The 20,334-nt window shown below is 40.5% G+C and overlaps 1 protein-coding gene across 1 annotated transcript in view; it reads right to left on the bottom strand.

The window, feature by feature from the left end:
• The window catches only part of SPTLC3 (serine palmitoyltransferase long chain base subunit 3), an 81,517-nt gene extending 61,935 nt beyond the window's left edge, over nucleotides 1–19,582 (bottom strand). The window contains exon 1 of the mRNA XM_009282530.1: nucleotides 19,530–19,582. The gene's annotated coding sequence lies outside the window, so the exon portion shown is untranslated. The remainder of the gene's footprint in view (nucleotides 1–19,529) is intronic.
• Between the last annotated feature and the right edge of the window lie 752 nt (nucleotides 19,583–20,334).

The raw sequence follows: 20,334 nt of genomic DNA, 5'->3' as shown, positions 1-20,334 counted from the left end.
GCCCCCCCCGGCCAGCTTTCCCCAGTTTATGTACTGAGCATGACGTCCCATGGTATGGAATGTCCCTTTGGCCAGTTGGGGTCAGCTGTCCTGGCTGTGCCCCCTCCCAGCTTCTTGTGCACCTCCAGCCTTCTCAGTCGGTAGAGCATGGGAAGCTGAAAAGTCCTTGACTAGTGTAAGCACTGCTCAGCAACAACTAAAACATCCGTGTGTTATCAACACTGTTCTCATACTAAATCCAAAACACAGCACTGTACCAGCTACTAGGAAGGAAATTAACTCTATTCCTGCCGAAACCAAGACAATGACAAAGCCACAAGAAAGTATAATCTTCACACAACACAAACTATAAATAGCAACCAAGCCAAAAAAACTTTAGTTCTTATTACTGTGTGTCTGCAGAATCCTTGTTTAGACTGATTATTGATTTCTGCTGAAGGTTCAAGAAAAAAATATATACCTGGTAGTAAGGCAATCGATAAGGACTAAGAGTAAAATTTCCAAGACTGTCCAGAAGGTTTAGGAAATATAAGACACCTTCAGAATAACTTAGGAATCCATGTGCTATTGAACTTGCCAGGGATTTAGAATTTAACAACTCAGGAACTCTGAAAAGTTTGCTCCCTGTAAACAGTATTAACTGCTGCTTGTTCTGTTCTGCTACTTGAGGTTTGTATGAAGATTGGGTCCTTTCACCATACTTTTCACAAGCACCAGGAAATGGCTTTTGATTTGTTAATCAACTGTCACCTAATTACTGACTAAAAACTTGCAGTCTCTCTACAAATTCATGACAGCATACTGCAAGCAAATACCGACAAAGGTATGAAAAGACAGGATCTTCGCCTTCCAGACTTGCATCATTTTTTCAGTCGAGCACAAGTGAAACTCCAACATACTCACCTTATAATAAATTCTTTCAGCACCAAATAGTCAAGTCCTGCCATGCTGACTATGGCACTAATACTATGAAAATACAGATGTGAATGACAAACACATTAGAAATATACTGTTAAATAGAAAATATTGTTACATAACTGGGAAAGCAATACCCTTACTATATAATTTTCAGACTAACGCTTTATTCTGATGCTAAAATCAGAGTGCAACATAGGAGGTTGGTAGGATGCAGAAGACTTACTCATAAATAACGTTCAGGAAGAAAAGAAGTTGGTAAAAGTCTAGAGACAGCAGTGGCAAGAGGTCCAAACGAACAAAGATGAACTTGGAAGGTGCACATTTCATTGTCTTAGTTTTGTACATTTTTATGCAGATATTTATATTCATTCAAGAAGTGTCTTAGCCTGGTATGTCAGGATATGAATTTCTAGCCCTGCACACACTACAAGCAATGTGCATTCCAGCATCAATGAATGTTTATTTGCAACTATTAAGTAAACTGTCTACTGTGTGCAATTTTCGCAAAACCGATAGGTCAGCACGTGTTTTCATCTGGTATGAATTTAGTCCAGCAAGTAGAACTGCACATTGCAGAATGGTCATACTGTAGTGTCTGTCAAAAGAAAAGCCACATACATCTCTCTCTACAGCACAGACTCAGGACAAATGCCAGTAGCAAACCATGAAAATGCAATGTGATGATGGGGACAAAAAATCTAAGAAAACACTACTTTGAACAGTAGGTTTCAGAAATTGCAATATAAACCATAACAGATACTATCCAATATCAACTAAGGCACTTACATCAAACAATACATGGGAGACAAAAAACCCCTGCATAGTAAACTCTTCTCCCAATGGCTTTACATCTGTACATTGCAAGCAATAGCAAGAAACACTAGGATGAAAAAGGAATATGTATGCCTGATACAGCTATTACTCTGTTTGCCATTACTCCCAGAAAATTAAAAGAGGACTCAACTCAACATAACTAGGAAGGCATGAGGGCAAAGATGGAGCTTAAGAATTTCAAATTATTAGAGACAAAACAACGAAGTTAACTACCCGGAGAGATACTTACGAACACCAGAAGGTATTTCCTAACCTTACAGCAATTACACAGTAGAAAGCCAGGCACATTGAATCAGACAAAAGAACTGGATGAAACGCCTAGGTTACAGCAATCCTGACATAGTTCATGGCGTCAAGTTGGAGCAAGTGTTTGCTATTATTTCCAAAGCTTACAGTAAGCTACAAGATTCGCACTGCCTGGCCACATCACAATATCTCCTGATCATTCAAATCCTATGGCTTTGGCTTTATGGATAAACAAACAAACAAACAAGATTATGATGAAGTGGTATCACTTCAAAGACACTCAGTTTCTGCACATCACTGGCAATGATCTACTAATACAGGAAATTTCTTCCAGAAGTGATTTAGCATTTAGAAATTCATTCTGTGGATCTCATATACCTTTTTGATAAGAAACTAGTATTTGCTGGGATCAAGACTGTAACTGAATGGAAAGATGCTTGAGACGATCTAACCAGACTATTAGTGATTTTGCCCAGTGTGAATTCTGAGCTAAAATCTACATGAAGCAATCAACCAACTCAATTTCCCACATCGTGACTTTGCAAAGAACACCAGAAAATGTTTTAACTAGCATCAAATTGCTCTCCCTGCAAAATTCCCTTGTGAAGAAAATGCTATAGGTGAACAGACAGATCTTATGCACTAACTTGCATAACTGAATCACCATTGGATCCTAGAGCTTTTCCCATTATATAGTACAATAGCTTCAAACAGGGCCAGGATTTTGCACAGGTGACAAATGGAAACAGTTTAATAATGAGACACATATCCCCTATCAGAATGGATGTGTCCCTGGACTTTCCTGGATCACGCCAAATACATCACAAGCTTCAATCTTAATGTCTCAGGCCATCTTTGGTTCCTGAGATGATGGCACCAGTTTTGATGAAGACTTCTGGAAGGCATAATACATCAGGTCCCTTATTAAAGGATCACAAATGTAATTTACAGCATTCACACTTCCTACCTGAAAGTTGCATATCATTAGAATAATTTGCACATTATTCTAATTATTCTGAGAGTTATGCACAGGTTAAGTTGAAACAGTGTGCCCTCCAAGACTTTCCTATTGTTGCATATCATATTTCAGAAAGGTGACAGAGAAAATCATTGCCAATTTTGTTAATGCAATCAGAGTCTTAGCTGGACTTATGCTATCTCTTCCAAGGTAATTAACTACTTTTAAATGATATTTAAATACATATCTCTTGGCATACCACAGATGGAGAGGAAAGATAGAGATATGAAATACCATAATAAAAAAATTACCATTTTAATGATGGGGAAAGCAGAATTTCTCAAGAACAGCTGGGAAAGAGGCAACAGGATTTGTGTTGCCAGTTTTACAGGTAGGGGTATTAAAAACTCAGTAGGAAGATGACCATCTGGGTAGACAAGGTCCTTCTCTGAGCTAGGATAGGACTTAAGCATCAAAAAAGAGCCCTAGGGAAAAAAACATTCAGAATAAACTCACTTATTGTATAGCACATAGGTTTTTAGGACAGAAGAATTCAAAGAGGATGAGGGAGACAGCCATCCTATAAATGTGCCAGTAGTCTCACAGCACATCACAGTAGCAATAAAGTTGAGAAAATTAATAGCTAATCTTCAAACACAAGAGAAGCTGTCTTAAATAAGATGACAAGAATTCATTTAAACAATAGTTAAGCAACTTGGCAGCAGTGACCATGGCATAACTGAAGTCAGATGGACTATGCCAAAGCCAGCATCAGAACTGGCATACGTGATCAAATCAGTGCACCATTTAATTTAGCAACGTGACAAGGGCTGCAACCCACCTATCCTCAAATTATCTTGCAAGAACCCCAGAAAGTTTACAGAGTAATCCGGATTCACCAACTTGTGCCCTAGTGCAGAAAAGCTATATATTTTAACAGATGAAAACCAATTACCTGCTTCAGATTTTTTTTTCCACCTAAAACTCTACAGAAACAGTAACATCCTCTCTAGCTATTTTTTGTTTGGAAAATATCAAGAAAAGGTGGTTTCAATCTGTTATGATTGAGTAATGCCTACCTCTATACCTATGAGGAACTCACAGGTGGATTCCTCCAGGATCCCAGAGGTGGTACCACAGTTCTGCCAGAGCCTGTGTCTTCCCACTAATTTCAATTTCTGCCTCGTACAATTGGAAAAGATGATCTGGGCCTTGATGACTTCTTAATGTCTATTTAATTGTAATGATATTCATTAACCATTATTAAATTGGCTAATTCAATCTTAGAGCTCAAAACAAAATAATTGTATTCTACTTCCATTGCTTGAAGATTAATAAAAAAGAATCTAGAAATAAATTGTTACATGATTTTTTTTTTTTTTAGTACATCATACATTAAAATACTTTTTATAAGTTGTTTCAGTACTTATGTAAGTCATAACACTGAAGATGAGAATGGCTGGCTTTCTCTCATCTGAACCTTCTGTAACTATCAGGTTTGCAGAAATCACCCTTAAACAAATGCTCTCCTCAGGTTTTATAGCAGTCTAGCTATAGACAAAAAGGAAAGTCCTCACCCCACCATGGACTAATTTTCATCAGTAGATCCACATCTACCTACAGGCAAATACCTAGAGGCTGTGGTTCTTGGCTGAAAAGACAAGACAAGGAAAAAGAAGCACACCAGAAATTCAAGAGACAGAAATCAGGTGCAAGAATACTGAGGGAAAGGGGTGACTGAAGCATGTTTTGTTGGTTCAGCAATGGAAGACACCTTTTCAAATGCATAGCAAGAAGCAAAAAGTCAGTTGAATTAGCCTTTGGATTTGAACAATTTTAACCTGTGTTCTAAGAAAGCAATGGCTTATGCCCTCATGTTACCCCTTTGTCTGCAAGTACCCCTCTAGTAGCTTTTGAGCTCATAGACCAATTTCAATCAAATCTGATGGAAGAATAGAGGTCTTCAGGATATGAACTTTCCTGAAAGCTTCAGGTAAATCTGACCTTGATAGTGCAAAGAGATCCAAATCCATGTGCTGAAGGAAAGACAGCAATAACTTGGCTCCTTAGCCATTCTTGGAGTGAATTACACAGGCACAAGTTAATGACCCATGAGCCAGCATCTACGTAGCTCTGAACAAAGTTCAGCACATTCTGCCTCTTGCTTATCTGGAAAGCAAGGACACGGTAGGCAAGCTGGGATGTTGTGGGGTGGTAGATGATGCTAGACACAAAACAAGATGAAATCAGGCTTGCTCATGGAAAAAACAATTGTGGACATTTCACAAGCCTTTGTCTTACCTCCAATATTATTTCCTCCCATATTGCTGTGGGGCAAATTAAAAAACAATACTCAAAACATTGCTGCACCTTGGAAGTAGTTTAAGTAGACATTAGGGTATCTTAACTCAAAGTTTTCATTTATACTGATCATAAAATGGCAGAAATCAAGGGACTTAGGAAAAGCAGGAAATGTAACAACAGAGTAACAGATTTCAGGAGAGCACAACTGTAACTCAGAAATAGCAGGCAACTTTATAGGAAGAAATATTAAACCTAAAAGGAGTTAGAAAAAACCCCAGCCATCTCTTAAGAAAATAACATTAAGAACAAAAGGATAAACCACTCCAGTGCTACTAAGCAGTATACAAGTCTTGGCTGAAGTACTCCATCCAGCTTTGGGCAATGCTTTTTGGGAAAGAAGAGGTGAACCAAATGGAGAGAACTGGAAAGAGAAGCATAAAGTCTGGTCAAAGTAAGTTATGAGGAAAGAATGAAAGAATTTGAATTGTCTAGTCTAAAGAGAAGAGAAAACCCTAATGACTGGCAGCCTAAGAGTCTTCAAACATGTAAAAGGTAACTGCAAGAGGAAGATAATAATCTATGCTCTGGAAAGCATCAACATGCTTAAATCACAGCCAAGGTGATCTAAATCAGATATTAGAAAGAACTTTCTACTGATAAAAGCAGTTAAACATGAAGCTAGAGCAATGGAGGTATTTAAGATGGGTATAAACAGACGTCTCTCAGGAACATTTTATGTATAGTCAAAGCTAATATTGTCTAGCAAAAGATATCAGAAAGCAGTGCTGTCAGTCTTTTAACAAAATCTCAAAACAGAGTGGCACAGCTTCTGGGCTTAGAGGCTCCAGAATAGCCTTCAAGATATTCTAGCATAGCCCTGGATAAAACTGAGTCTGCCTTGTTGTATAGAAATGGACTAGATGACACCTCAAAATACTTTTAAGCTCTTTTACCTATTTTTCCCATTTACTTTACATTCAGAAACCTCACCATGACATGAAACGTGGAACAGAAAAGACCGAGCACTCCAAAAATAGCTGATACACATTTTGCACAGAGTGAAATGCATGCAGATAGAGAGAACCTCTACACCATGGATGCTGGAAGAAGGAAGTAGATATATAGAGTTTCTGTTTAAAATTACAATAAAATTAACATGACTCTGGCTTGTGGCAACTGTCCGTGGTTGGAGAACTTTACAGCCTTTTTTTTTTTTTCTTTTGTGGCCACACAACCCCCCCTGTTATCTCTATCTCATTAACATCTTTACATAGCACCATTCTAGTATACCAATTCTCTGAGAGATACGATAATGTTTCTCTGACTTTTCCATTAGGATAACACTTCTGTTCGCACATCTGTGCTTGTGCTCCTATATTTGGGAAGTACCGAGATAGACCAACAGCAGTTGGCAAAGCAAAGACTAGGCAGGACCATCTAGAATGGATGTGCTGAAGCTCTGATCAACCATACACTCTCCTGAGCTACCTGACACATTTCAGGAGTGACAGAAGATGCCTATACACCAATCTTATTTCTCAAATATGACAATTGTCAAAAAAAAACCCCACCCAAAAGGAAGGCGCTCTCTCTCTCAGAAAGGAACGTAGTTTTAAAGCCCATTAAAATGCAAAGATTTTAAAGTACTAGTAAAACAGTCTCATATTTCTGAAAAAAATAGCTGTTGTTTATAGTTATACATGACAAGCAAGTCACAGTAAAACTTCATGTAGAAGATAAATACACCTTTTTCAGAAGACCTCATGTTTCACCTCTACCCTTCCACATCTGCAAAAAAAAAAAAGAAAAATTTACAAACCTGAACATAAGATTAACGTTGTGCCCTTCTATAATGGCTGCTGCAAATATATTTGTGCAATGAGGCAAATAACGAGCAACGACAAAAGGTGCAGGTGTCTCTCTCAACTGCAGTGGAGAGAGGTCTCAAATTCGTTCTGACAACTTTAGTTCATCCAGTAACTACTCTGCGAGGGTGAACTGCATACTTACATCCTACAATCTAGCAGAGAAAAATACCATTTACTTCTGAGGAAAATCCACATGTGCAAAGTAATATGATCTCACTAGCATGTCCCACAGCACAAATCAGTTGATAAAGAATTAATAAAGCTCAGTTACAGTGGGGAAAAAAAAAATAAACTACCTGAGGTCTCATGCACATAAACTCCTCACAATATCTGTCTAAGGAGACACTCCTGTAGGTAAATACTTAGATGTTTCAGCCATAATGCTTCACAGTGAATCCTGAAACAATACTAGTATACTCTGATAACTCCTTGTTTTACATTCTTTCCCATTCCACAGGGAAGGAAGCTCTGCACTCCCCTCATTCTCATATAGGAAATTAATCATCCTAAACTGAATTAAGAAATTTTATGTGCCCATCCTGACAGCTCCCTTATGGACTAATGGAATAACTTTTGCCTGTGTAAAAAATCAGTTGATACAAAATCAAGAATGACAAGAGGGACATATGCAGAATAACCATCATAATTCCCATAATAACCATCAAGAATATCCCCCTTTGGGGACCCAATTCATACCAGATAGTATGGTTGTCTCTTTTTTGCACCCCTTTTTTTTTCGTTTTCATGGTTCAAAGCTAATCTCTTAGAGCATAGCAACTGCTGGAAGATAAAAAGTATAGTAAAACACTATTTGCAGTTCCTACATCCTAATTTTTTTTCTGCATTCTGCTCAGGATGATGAAAGTGGAAGCTCTTAGAACAAAACTCAGGTAGACCTGCCCAACTCATGAGGCAGAATCCAGAGTCTATCAGTGGGGGAATATGGCTAAGGCACTGTGAGCTCCAAAGAAAGCACAAGTCAGTACTCAGGAAACACAGATAAGGGCACCAGCACAAGGCCCTAGGGAAACTTCTAAAAAAGATGAATCTTGCTTCCAGAAAAACAGAACTGTCAGCTGCAAAGGCTAAACTATGCAATTAGCTTGAATTACCTGTTTAAATAATTGCTTGAATTATGGGAGGATCTGATGTTTCCGACGATGTCTCTTACTCTTCTCTTTAACCAGCAGTGCTTCCACTCCAGGCTGGCAGGAGATGACACGTAATGCCCTCCGCTGCCAAGCTACACTCCTTGTTTTGCAGTAAGTCAGTCCGTGTGGCAGGTGATTTCTGCAATGCCTGAAGGCAAAGTCTTGCCTCAGTGACATGCAGGGGCTCCTGGCTCACAGCTTGTACAGGAACTGGCAGGCCTGCCAACTGCTTCCTGATCCTGAGTTTTACGAAAGCAAGATACCTTGACAGTACCTTCCATCTGCAAGAGGTAGTGGCTCTGGAATTAGACTCAATCAGACCAGTGGTCTGGCTTGTGTCTTGCCTATGTCCACACAGAAAGAGGTGGCAATTCATATCCCCATCCAGTTCTAGAGTCTAATCTCCGAAGTGTACTATGAGCTCTAGCTTTAAGTCAAGTTAAAAGAGAAATAAATGAGAGGTTTCTCCTTTTGGATGAAAGGAGGGTCAAGGCAGTTCAGACTAAGCTAAGTGCTCAGTATAGCCACATCCATTGGAGCTGTTGCGTAGAAACAATATAGAAACGTACAGTGAAAGGCATTGGCTTCCCTGAGGGAACTTGAAAGGTACCCACAAAAAGTTATGCCCATTTCAGAAGAGTCAGAGAAAAGCATGCAGAGAGATTACATCACTTCATATCAAATACTCTAAAACATAAATTTTGTGTTCAGGTAGTTTACTTATAGGTTTGCCTTACCAAATGCATTGCTGCTTCATTCTCACAGAATCACTGTAAACCAAAGCATGGGGGTAAAACCCAGTATCCTCTGCTATTTGTTAATGAACAAAACAGATTAGAAGCTTTTTTGGAAAGAAAAAACCCTGAACAATGGAAGAGTATCCAAACTGGGATTCTACCATAGACACATTGCCCAAAAAGTTAGGCTTGGCTAGATCTGTCCACTGTATGCCAAAATTGCTCGAGGACAGCCAGGTAGTAAGGTTGGGTCCTACACCATGCCTAGAGAACTGAAAATGCAACTGTCAGACAGTGCAGTGGTAAGTGAAGATATACAGGAAGGTGTAGAAAATAAAAATATAATTAAGCTTAAGGTTCAGATTATCACTTATATCTTGACTGGAATGGAATGTCAAATCTTTAAAGTACCCTCACTCAGGTGCGTCACACCATGTAGATTATTTGCATTAAAACAGAACATAACCTCTGGGGGAGTAAATTCATGCCAAGAATGGAAAATATTTGACACGGGCATTCCTGCATTGCCAGGAGAAAGGATCACAGACCACAGAATATTGAAAGATTTTTATTTTCTGTGGGAGCCATTCCAAAAAACTAACCGCTTAGTTTGCAAAGCAGAGCTGAATTATTTTGAAATTCAATATATGTCCCTGTGTCTCTGTAGTGAATGAGAGCTAAGTCTTACCAACTTTTTCCTGTGTTACAAACCTCAGTAGAATAATGTGGAAGGCTTGCATTCCTACACAAAACCCCTGCAATTCTATCCCCATTTTCTAAGATCCATCTCAGTCCCACACAGCCCTCAAATCTGCTTCTGGTGTCTTAAGAGACATACTGCAGAGGAGACCACACTTCCCCAGAAATACTACAGCCCAATTTTGGATTTGGAAAGAAAGTTGTAAAATTTAAGTATATTCTTGAAGAACATATGAGAAAATCAATTAAAACACTCTTACTAACCCAGACCAACAGAACAAGGGTGTTTCAAACAGTTACAAAAAAGGTTATGCTAGAATTCTCCTAATGGGAGTATGGTAAAAAGCTGGCAGTAGCAGCCATGGCAAGCACTGCTGCTTTTGTTTTAACTAAACGTTCAGTCAACACCAAACTATTTCATTTCAGAGTATTACGTGTTAGTCAATACAGATGCTGGCTGTGAAATAATTCATGTTTCTGTGGATATCTGCTTGCCAGTCCTGTTTCTTTGCTATTTGCAAAAAAAGGAAGGAAAAAAAAAAATTCAACTGACTTCCTTTGAGATTGCAGCTGCTTCCAGATCTACATCTTCCCCTCCTTGCGCCATTCATTCCCCTCGGTTCCTTGCCTCCATCCTGGCTGAGATCACCTGCCACAGACTCAACCCATCCACCTTTCACCTCCTCTTGGCTTTCCCTCTCTAGCCTCCAGCTATGCCGGCACCCCCAGTGAGCTCGGCACACCCCTGACCTAGTTCTCACAGTGCATTTTGCTCCCTCGGGCAGCTCCACCTCACTCCACCCGAGCACTCCCACACTGCTGAACGCAGCTCGCTCCTCGGGACGACCAAGCAAGCCAGACTCTCCAGTTCAACCACTGCTTTATCTCACTCCCCCATTTCCACCCTGACTGGCCGATTGTCACTTGTCAGGGAGCTCTTTGTCTAATACAGATTTTGCTAACCTTGACTTGATAGTGAGAAGGAGTTACAAAAGTTCAACTATGATTACTTGTCCCTGATATTGCCACTTTAATAATTAGAAATTGTGACAGGCAGGTATGCCTTATTCACAAGTATGCTTTTCTCATAACAGATGTGAAAGTGGGACCTAAACCAAACTGTTTTTTTATAATTGTAACTTGCTTGGCTTATGACATACATGGCTTCGTGTCTAGCTGATGAGTAATCTGAATATGTGAAACTAACCACTATTAGATAAATTAGATATTATGCAGCTTGAGAATTAGTTTTCCTATTCCAAAAGTGACCAGTATCCATACCTAGGTCCATAGGTATCCATATCCATACCAAATAGGTCCATACCTAAGGACCTATTTCCGGCAGCTTTAGGGACATCCTTCCCTTCCAATGTCTTGCATGTGTGTGCAGTTTTGATTTTTTTTTTCCCCCCAATTTAATTCTCTTTTCAAAACACAGAATGTTTCAAAGTCCTGGCAATGTTCTTACCTACTCAATTGTTAAAACAGCGTTGTTTATGAGCTCTGCTAAATCTTACATGTTGAACAATATGGGCTGAGAAAAACCCCCAAAATCACAAACTCCTGGTCAGTTTTGCAATGATCTGCCAGAACATGTGACGAGATAAAGAGCAGGTGTGTCTGCTTGTTTTAACCATGGCTAAATGAGGCTAATAAAGAAACAAGACTGCAGCAGTTCTTTCAAGTTAAGAAAAAAGTTCTTTGTCTGATAGCATAGAAAGTAATACTGGTTCACTTGCCTCTACCATGAATTTCAAGAAATTGTGCCAGAAGATTTATCATCAGACTTGGTAACTGATTGTCATCATGATTTCATAGGTAAAGCTGTTTCCTATTCCAAGAAGGTATAGTTGGCAAATGCGACTGCTTACACACGATTGATGCCCATCTCTCATACCTCTGCTGAAATATTGCATTGCAAACCCTGTGTGAATCCTGTGGAAAATGGCTGGGCTTTTTGGCCACACAGCTAAGTTGGCATGTAGCACAGCCAAGAATGCAACACACTGTGCAATAGTGACTAAATGCAGCCTTGAAATGTTAGCCGTAAGCCAGGAAGATGTACAGGGCTGGGAAAAAGGAAGATAGGAATAAGCAGCAAACAGTGAAGTCTGCAAACAAATTATTTTCAGTCAACCATGGTGGTTACTTACTGAGAAGTGTCAGGGTGTGGAGATATTATATTTTGATTGCTTCTCCAGCAAAACATTACGCAAAATAATAAGAAAACTGAAGAACCCTCAAATCGTCCTCTGCCAGTCTTTTAGACTACATTTTTAATGCAGAAGCCTTTCTTGGATATCTGGTTAAAAGCTCTTTAACAGGCTTTCCACATTATTCGAGTTATTCTATGGGTAGCCCTGAAAAACAAAATATTCTAATTAGGATCGCCTAAATCTCAAGGAAGAAGTAGTCAAAGCTCTCTAAAATGCCTAACCATCAACCTTCAGCCCAAGCTTACAGAAACTCTCTCTCACAGAGTGAGAGGTTTGCATCCGTTCCATTTCTGTCTTTATGCTGATGTTCTGAAATACAGCTCCCACTAGAATGCCGTTGCTGAGTAGGTGAGATACTTGATCAACAGGAAGTGAACTGAAATCATGCAGCCTTTGTGAAATGGGTGAACACCAGCCAGATGACAATGATGAGTCTGAATCTGCTCACCTTTGGAGCAGTCTCCTCTAAAGATGAAGAACTGATGCATGACTGAATTAGAATTTGATTACTGCAAAACAATAAGTACAACATTTAACTTGAACTCAAGTTTCATCTGTAGATAGACTGGTAGAGGAGACATGTCCCATGAGAAATGAGACCAAGATACGCTTTTCTATCCTGACTTACTAGCAGCAACTAGAACAGGAGATAGGTCAACTGCTTTACACAATACTGATAACAAATCACTGATATTTGAAAGTGGGAAGACTTTGATGAAAACCCCTGTGAATGAAGGTACACTTAATAGATACTGCTGCTGTGTGTACCAAGTATTTTACAAGAAGAGGACAGAAAATAAAGTCTTTACCTCAGAAAGTTTATAGACTAAATAAATTCCAGAGAAATGCAATGATAAGATATGCACCATGCAGAAATGAATTAGAGCAGAAGTAAACAGAGCACTGTGAACTCCGAGAATGATAAATTCTGGGTTTCTACGTGTCTCATGTTGACTGACTTTGGAGTCAAATAAAGCAACACACTGACACAAACTTCCTTCTTATTTGGGACGTAGATCAAATCTCCCTTGTACTGCAGATTCTCCAGGGTACTGGAGGAATGAGTTCACACTGCAGCTTCTCTTTCAACAGGGAATGTGCAGGGCCTTTCTCCCGTGCCCAGCTGCCTGCTTTAAGGAAAGAGTGCATGATATGCCTTTGTCAAATCTGACTGAAAATGTCTGACAAGTTCACAAGTTGTTAAGGAGTTGACAGACAGATAGTATCACTAAATAAGTCTTGTTTCTATAGGAAATGAGGCCAAAACCAACTGAGATTGTATAATGCTACCACGCTGAGAGAACAAACTATGTAGGTGGCTTTTTTTCCCCCCTCATTCAACACCCCCCTTCCCCAACCACATACATTTTTGACACCTATGAAGTGTTCAGCAGGGAATAAAAATAAGCATGCCTACCTGATGTTTTAACAATCTGCATAACTTGCCATTGAATGAAATTTTTTTTCCTGTAAATGTTAACAACTTTATAACAAAATCACAGGATTACAATGCTTTGTTTCTCATCAGGTACATACTGAAACAGTCAAAAAAGCCAAAGTCTCTGATAATAATACTGACAAAATCAAATAAAAACATGCTTCGCTTCGCTTGCATAAATCCATGTAATTCTCAGCCCACATGCGAGACAAGTTTTCAAAAGGTCTCCAGTTATCCCGAATCACAGATATAAAAAACTACTAATAGTACCATATCTCTGTAAATTTTAACATATTTTCCACCTATTGATGGGTAAAAGCTGATTTTTACCTTCTGATTTGCTTGATGTACTTATGCTGTGCTGAAAGCATAAAGAAGTTCATGCCAACATTTTCAAAAGCATCAATTAATTGATACTTTCAGTTGGGGGTGAGATGGAAGCTGACAGAGCTCCATTTTTGATCTGTCATGCTTGGTAATGCTATCTCGTTCATTACTAGCAGAGAGTCTGCTGACTTTCACTGTTGCGTAGCCTCCAGAGATGGATCTCTAATGCAAAAGCCACAGCGATTTCTTTACCAAATCAAAGAGGTGATGACAGGACTTCCTTTATATAGCAAGGCAATAAAGAGAAGAGATTTCTCTTATCACAACAGAAATTTAGGAAGAGCCAAGATGCTAATGAAGGGCAGAGAAAAGCTTGTTGGAAACAGACAGGTGAACCTGTGTGCTTGGGAAGACACTGCACATGGAGGGAGATGGAAAGATCTTATAGACATTACTTTATGCTGAAAACTGCTGCTGTAACACCAAGTCCTCTGCTAGGTTTCTACACTGAGCGCCAATGCCCATGGGCCAGGACTTTGGGGCCAGCCTGCTCAGCTATCCATCCTCACAATAGACATAAGAAAAAAGGATGGCCTCCCTGCAGCCCTCCTTGATCCTGTATATCTCTGATTAAAGACAGTCATCCTTTGCAGAATTTTATTTCTTTAGCTTTCACTGGTGAGCAAGAGATGTGAGGAGGCCAATTAATTCCTTTTCAGGGATGCAATAAATTACACCTCTCCTGGGACAAAAGGTTTAACCCAAGGTGAAACTGAATTTTATTAAAGCTACTCCTCAGTTCCCAAAGCACGTCTCCTGTCTCAGAACACAAACTTACTCATAATTATTTTGCCAAGTCTAACTAGTACACACAGCATATCCAACATTTCACACTACTGCACGTCAACATACCAGTTCCATTAATAGACATCTGAAAATAAAGACAGATTACAGAATTGATAAGCTTTCTATCCCTTGAAAACGTGTAGATTTTAAGAACAAGTAATTAGACTCAGCATATATCAACAGCATAGTTGCCACAGAATGAGAAACAAAAATGTTAACTTTTTTCTTTAAAGGGTCTAGATTTTGGCAAATGCTTATTTTTGTTTTGGAATCTGTACGTGCTCCTGCTCGGTTATGGATAAGAACTAGATTTTACAAACAAAGGTTCTGAGCTCAGCTTGAAGAGACACTTAAGAAATGTGTTGAAAGCCAAAAACTACTAATAGACAAGTTCCAGCCATGTGGGATTCTTCCTAGATTATTTGGTAATTTTGTATTTCTTAACCTGGGATGAAACTGGACTGCGCACACACAGAAAGCAGAATCTACTTTGCAACACCCCTTATATATTCACCCACAGATGCATCAATCCAATACTTAAAGGCTTATAAAAATCTCACTATTGGTTCTTTCATAACCTAAAGCAAGTGAAAAGAAACCGAGGATGTTGGCCCATAGGTGAAGGATGATTGTGATTAGAAGAGAGGAAAAGGGATGGAGATTGCATCAAAACAGTTTGAATAGGGTTTGTTTCCTTTGTCATCAAAACAAAACAATAAAAAACCAAGAAGATTTCCCCCTTCGGGATTAACACACCCTGGCACCTGCTAGAACCTCCCAACAACCTTACAAAGGGATGGAGATTGCATCAAAACAGTTTGAATAGGGTTTGTTTCCTTTGTCATCAAAACAAAACAATAAAAAACCAAGAAGATTTCCCCCTTCGGGATTAACACACCCTGGCACCTGCTAGAACCTCCCAAACAACCTTACCACCCACATACGCAAACAAAAGAGCTGTTTATATAATGATGCAAGGAAAAAATTGTACAGGAGAGCAATGCCTTATATAAAGAAGATATGACATCAAGAGGCATGCAGACACACATTTTTGTGCCAGAGACAAAGTAAAATGTTCCCTTTGAGCATGCCTGATGTCAAGAGATTGCTGGAAGTTCAAAAGCTCTAACTCATGAACTTAGATGAATATGACCTTAAAAAGCTGGGAAAATATATTGATTTTTCAAAAGCTTTCTTGGACCATGAAATGCCTTCAACAAAAGCTTGTTCACTTTGAATTGTTTCATTGTTTGATGGTTTCTGTGTAGCACCTGAAACTTTGAGGCTGATCAGCAGGTGTCCTGGGTAGGAGATATATTTGATCAGATCATGGGGCTGGGATTCTTTCAGGGAACAGCTGACAATGAGGTACAATGTGACAAGCACGGGCGGTCTTAAATTTATTTCTCAAGTTGTATTCCCTGGCCTCCAAGGTTGCCATCTAAATCGCTACAGCCACTGACACATGGCTGCTAGGACTGGGTGGAAACATCTGTATCCTGCCCTCTCCAGGCAGTGGCTTGGGGATCTTTACAGATCTCCCCCACAACAGTGTGTAGAAATGCCTGATCACAGCTACCTTTACCTTCAGGAAGCACAACCTGGGGACCACAGAGGGAGAAATGTTCCTTTCAGAAGACAAACACAAAGTTTTGTGGAGACACAAGGAACGGACAGGAAATTGAAATACAGGGACAGATTGAGGCACTCTCTTGCCGAACAGCCCCAAGAAGCTCAAGAACGTACAAATGGCTGCTGTGATTCCATGTGTAGGCTGACAGCTTTGCGACTGTGAGAAGATTAGCCAGGTTGAAGTCTCAGATAGCTATATGTGAGTCACAGAGAGGGATGTATGGCAGCTCTTCAGACCACATGAATCAGCAGCAGCGACAGGGAAGCAGAAACTCAAATGGAAATTCCTGGAGGAAGCAGAGTGCAGCATGATGTCAGCTGAAACGGCTGTGAGTCTCAGCTCCTCACCACAGATTTGTCTTTCCATGTTCCTGTTGCTGAGTGAATAAATCCTCACTTCTTGGTAGGCTGAGGGGGAAAAACAGATTTTTTGGAAGAAGGGGAAATGACAGAGCACATGCCAAAGCCTGTGCTTGGCCAAATGAACAAAGGAAAGGATACAGCTGAATAATTTCCAGAAAGACTGAGATGATCAGAAGAACAGACAAGGCTTTACTGTGTTACATCTACACTGGATGTTCTCCCAGAAATTCAAAATACTTTGGGAGGGAGAAAGTCACCTGGCCAGAACAGGTTAAACTTTACTTTGTGCTGAAGACATGGATGCACATAGATGGTATCTGCCTTAGAAATTCAGCTCTTCACCTCATGGTTTTATACTAAAGGTATCTGGCTGAATTAATATATCCTAAAGTGTGAAATGCTCCAGATCCTCTTCGGTCTGGCACACAATACTGCTGGTTCCTGCTGCCCGCTCTCCTCCTTAAATGACATTTTTCTTCCCAATTCAACATCCATCCCACAATGACAACTCTCTCAGACAATAGTCTCACAAAACTTCTGGCTTGGTTGCTTTCTAAAAGTGTTTTCTGTGGAAAAATTAGCTGCCAGGAATGGCAGGAATCCTCTGGCTGAGCCACTGGTCATTGTAGGGAAATTTAATTTCCCATTTTGCTGGTTAATGCCACAGTCCTAGCCACAACAAAAGTTAATTTTCTTTAAAAAGAAATTAAAAAATAATAATCCATGAGAGAGTTCATACGTCTGTTGGCAGCAGAAACAGACCTCCATATCATTATAAAATAAGGGCTCTTTATGGTTGTCTAGTACTCTACGAAACAGGATTTGAATCACCAGTGCACACTTGCAAACAGCAAGCTGTGAGAGGCAGCATGATGTTAACCATTATTCTGGCGAAAAGTCAGGTTTTATAGAGACTGTGGGAAAATAACAGAAGATTGGTGAGGAGGATTATAAACACGCCCAAGTGACCTGCAGCTGAGGTGTAGAAAAACACATATATCATACTAATTGTTGTTTAGCTTTGTGTGTTGGACAAGTAGAATATCTGTGTTTCGATAACATAGGCCTGTGACAGACTTAGAGGCACACTGTTGAACATCCTTGAGATTTCTGCCCTGCTGTGGGAAAGATCAAAGAACAGTGATAAACTATGCCTGCACAAATCCCTGAAATACAGGTGAAAACAGCAAGTTCGGCGATCCTCTAGCATGGACCGAGCTCCGTGGTGCCTGTGTCCCTGCTTGTGTGCCTCTGTCCGGGTGCTGCTTCGGGGATCCCCCGGTTGGCAAGGTAACGAAAATAAATTTACTCTTTGCATTTCATCCACAGTTTTGTGGTTGTTCCTGTGTCCTGCCTGTGCCCGCTCACACAGAGACCCAGACAGTCCCTAAGCAGCCGTTATCTTATCATTCTGCCCATTATATTAATGAACTTACTTCTGCAATGGAACGCGGACAGCTACATCCCTCGCCAACACAGCAGGTAGAAAATACGTATTACCTTACTTGTTTCTGAAAGCTAGACCGCCACTTACAGCTTGCAGAGGTAATTAATTTTCATGTTGAAGGGACATAAGTAGACAGGCAATGAGACCAGCCATTTCATGGCTTTCTTTTACTAATTACCTCTACTGAGCAAGAATAAGCTGCTTGCCAGGTAATTACCCACAGAAGCCCCACTGGGGTTCTGCATCAATTCTGTCCATTTTTAGATCACTGCAGCTGACTCTCACCAGAGAAATGCTGCCTCCTTACACTAAAGGGTCACAGACTCACTTAGACTGGATGGGCCCTCAGCTGGTCTCTGGTTCATCCTCGTGTTCAAAGGCAGGTCAACGCCAACTTCCCAGCGGGGTGCTTGGGGTTTTGCCCAGCTAGGTCCTGAAAGCCTCCATGTTGGAGGCTCCAGAGCAACGTGTCCCAGTGCTGTTATCTGCACCTTGATTTCTCTCCCCCCAACATACGCCTCCAGGCAAAGTATGAACCATTAACCACTACCCTTTAAGCCCAACGATCCAGCCAGTTATTAACCCATATAGTAGTCAACCCATCGAAACCATAATGTCCCAAGTAGCATATGAGGACGGTATTGCTGAAGGCAAGGCAGGTGACATCCATCACTCTCCCCTCATTCACAAATCTAGTCACTTCATCATAAAAGACAATCAGTCAGTCAAACATCATTTATCTTTGGTACATCCATGCTTGCTATTCCCAATCACCTTCCTCTCTATGCTCCCAGAAACAACCTTTGCTAGAAATGATCTATCTTTAGAAGACAGGTGGAACATTTGCCTTTCTTAACTTATCAGGGATCATCTTTGATATCCAAGACTTTTCAAAGATGATAGTGTGTGATATCACTATGACATCAGCCAGCATACTTGGATGCTTCCCTTCTGGTCCCATGCACTTGTATGGGTTGAGATTTCTCAAGAGATCCATGACTCAATCTTCTTCCACTACTGGTAGTTTGATGACACAGAGGCTTGGAAGACTTTGTTGGTGAAAACTGAGGCAAAGAAAGCACTGAGTACCTCAGCCTTACCTGTGTCTGCAGTCACTAAGTCACCCACCCCATTCAGCAATGGGCCACATCTTCCGTGTTTATTCATTTACCACTAATGTAACAGTAAAAGCTCTTCTTGCTTCCCTTGATGTCCCTTGCAAATGTCAACTCCAGGTGAGCTTTGGCTTTCCTAACACCATCCCTACATGCATGCCCCTGCAATGTTTCAAAATTCCTCTTTCATAGCCCATTCCTGCTTCTACCTCTTGTATACAGCTTTTTTGCACTGGAGCTCAGTCACGGGTTATCTGGTTAGCTAAGCCAGCCTCCTGATGTATTTACTTGTTTTCACAAGTACAAGGATGAGCTGTTCTTGTGCTAAAAGGAAATTGCCCTTAAAGACCTGACATGCTAGGTCTTTCAAGCCAAAGCAAATCAATACATGATATTTTTGTCAGGGCTTAAACTTCCAGAATTTAATTACCTGAATTTAGAGATTTCCAGGTGTTGTGGTTTAATCCCAGCCAGCAGCTAAGCCCCACACAGCCGCTTGCTCACTCTCCCCTGGCGGGATGGGGGAGAGAATCAGAAGAGTAAAAGTGAGAAAACATGGGTTGAGATCAAGACAGTTTAATAGGTAAAGCAAAGGCCGTGCACACAAGCAAAGCAAAACAAGGAATTCATTCACTGCTTCCCTTGGGAAGACAAACGCCGTCACTCCCAACGTGCCCCCCTCCCTTCTACTTCCCCCAGCTTTATATGCTGAGCATGACGTCATATGGTGTGGAATATCCCTTTGGTCAGTTGGGGTCAGCTGTCCCAGCTGTGTCCCCTCCCAACTTCTCATGCACCCCCAGCCTCCTCGCTGGTGGGGTGGGGTGAGAAGCAGGAAAGGCCTTGACTCTGTGTCAGCACTGCTCAGCAGTAACGAAAACATCCCTGTATTATCAACACTGTTTCCAGCACCAATCCAAAACACAGCCCCATGCTAGCTGCTATGGAGAAAATTAACTCCACCCCAGCCAAAACCAGCACACCGGGTGTTAACAGGGTAGTGACTCCAGCCCTACTAGAGTCTTACTTGTTGTGCTATGTGAAAAATCTCTAGCCTTGCATGTAAAGTCTCATGCAAGACACTTAAAGCACTGCTACAAAAGTCATTGACTGTTACATAGGCCTACACACTAGTCACATCTCAGTTCACAGAAAGACGTCTTCAACATTTCCTGCTTCCAACGTGTTGAGCTCATCACATAGCAGGGTTGATGACAGAAACAAGGGTGTGGATC

Source organism: Aptenodytes forsteri, unplaced genomic scaffold, assembly GCF_000699145.1.
Source record: "Aptenodytes forsteri isolate BGI_AS27 unplaced genomic scaffold, ASM69914v1 Scaffold5, whole genome shotgun sequence".
In the NCBI taxonomy this organism is placed as follows: domain Eukaryota; kingdom Metazoa; phylum Chordata; class Aves; order Sphenisciformes; family Spheniscidae; genus Aptenodytes; species Aptenodytes forsteri.
Note: the sequence above shows the minus strand (reverse complement) of the source record. Positions and strands in the feature narration are given on the sequence as shown.